Source organism: Borostomias antarcticus, assembly GCF_949987555.1.
Source record: "Borostomias antarcticus genome assembly, chromosome: 17".
NCBI lineage: Eukaryota > Metazoa > Chordata > Actinopteri > Stomiiformes > Stomiidae > Borostomias > Borostomias antarcticus.
In genome coordinates, this window is record NC_140250.1 from 23,267,503 (window position 1) to 23,269,981 (window position 2,479).

Below are 2,479 nucleotides of genomic sequence, written 5' to 3' on the forward strand. Positions count from 1 at the left end.
GTTTTGTACCAGCTGGAGGCGAGAAATTGCTTTCTGGCTCAGCCCGGAGTATAGGGAGTTATAATCATCTTAACGAGAGGAAATAAAATCATGAGTGACCATTTCAAGGTCTGTAAAAGAAACAAATGACCTCATTTTAGCAATGTTCCTCCGCTGGAAAAAACAAGATTTTACAACAGTAGTTATTTGGCCATTAAAAGGGAGATTAGGATCAAAAATCACAACCAGATTACAGGCAGCCCTTACCATTGGTGGAAAGATTAGCCTGTAGGAGGTTCCAGGCCCCAGCGGAACTAACTGCAGGTAGGCCGGCCTAATAGGTAATTACTTCTTTTTTTGACCATGTAGTGGTGTATTAAACTACTCCCATTACACTTTTGAGAAGAATAATACAAAAAATAGCATAATGTAAATCATCCACATTATCAAATAACAGATGTCTATACTTCGCATTTCTATTTTTCAGTGTTCAGTACAGTGTGAACACAGACATCTGACTCCAGAGGGATATTTTCCAAGTAATTCGTCATGATATTACATGCCTGATATCAGGGGCGTTGGAACTATTCGGGGAGGGGGGGGAGGGGCTGTGAATATGGCAGAGGACACATAAAGGGGGTGGGGGGGTCCTCCCCCAGGAAATCTTGAGCAAAACACTTCAATTCCTGCATTCTGGTGAATTGAAAGAAATTACCCAATTTGTGCTGCTCATGCTAGCTAGTTTTAAGGGCAGGCATTGCATTTGCCACAAAAGAGTCCATGGTTATGTGAGCTCAAAATTCACATTCATAATGTGGGAGTAAAAAAGTACCTAGGGAGGCTGCTAGTGCTGAAGAAAATCTGAAGTCATTAGGAAAATCATAGGCCCTTGAAAATATTTGTAGCCTGCTTAAATGAGAGGCCACTTCTGAAGGAAGGCTGTTATTCCATGGTCGTTATATCGTATTAAATTGAGTGAAACAGAACATAAGGGCAAAAGAAAATAGGCAAAAATAGGTATAGACTTACCTCCAGTTAGCTCATCTGGTGCATGGAACCTTGCACATTTGGACACTTCCAGAACTGTACTTCTAGTCTACTGTACTGTATGTACTAGGCATTTTGCATGCATTAACCGAGATGAGCCACCATGTGTGTGCGCAGTTAATGGCTCACTCAAACCAGTTGTGTTGGTAAGCAGGCTGCTGAATTGCCCTTTCACAAGTTGGCAGAGATTCACATCCATTGTATTTAGTCTATGAAGAACAGTAGGCTACAAACTGTATAAACATCAACTTTTACTTGAGTTTGTACCGTTTGGTGCAGTAGAGGAAAGCTGTCCATAGGGGGTGCAGCACCCTACTTCTAACATCTATACGATATTTTTTTCTTGCCAGGTAGTCAGGTGTCAAGAACTACGTTTTCATAGTAGCTTTAGAGTTACACATTTCTCTGAAGGGTTATGTAGGTCCACTTCTTCCAATGTGAAGTAATCAGTAATTTAGCCAACAACATTTTCAGAGTATCTTCCCCAACGTGTAAGTGCCAATAGTAATAGTACCGGAATTATTGAAGTAGGCTACTGTCACACCTAAAGCTACCTGTAACACGCTTAGTATTTTACAATTTAGAGTTTTTGTATTTATTTGATTGATATTTGATTAGCACTAACGTTTTAGCTGGGTGAGAGATCGCATTCTGGCGAGAAGGCCTGCTATTTAAGTTTCCATATTTTTCTTTCCTTTTATTATTCCAACAGTGATGCTTTGGAGTGTGGACACTATTCCTACATGCATGCATAGAATAGAAGATGTGATATCAGGCTCATATGTTCAATGTGGGGAGTTCGTCGAATAAATATATTTTGTGAGAACCCAATATTGGCTCTCCCACTCTGCTTGAGCTCCGCCATCATGGCAGCACACAAAAGAAGTGTTACAGTGTGTGTGTGTGTGTGTGTGTGTGTGTGTGCGCGCGTTTACAGTGATGTCGAACTTACAGCAAAAACAGAGATGCAGAGATCATAGCAGAGATCATAGCAGTAGGTCACATGCAACATAAGACGAGAAAAACTAGAAACCGTTACAAATCAATATATGATGGTTCATAATCATAGTCTTAAACTCTACATCAGTCAATTTTAAAACTGCGTTGGAGGAGAACAGTCTGGGGCATTGAAGGAAAGGGAAGATTTTCCAAGGTCAGAGCACGCTCAGGAGACCCTCAGTAGCAGCCAATCATTCGATCTATTCATGTACTGTAGGTTCCACGATTCCACATCAACAACGTTGTAATATAAGAAAGTAGTTTTCCTATAAGGGCTTTAAAGATAAACAGATACCAGTGTTGGTTGTGCCTCTCAGTAAGAGAAGGCCAACCAACCATATTATATAGCACACAATGGTAAGTATCATATTTAGGGGGCGGCTGTAGCTCAGTTGGTAGAGCGGGTCGTTCAGTGATCGAAGGGTCAGTGGTTCGAATCCCAGCTCGGACTGAC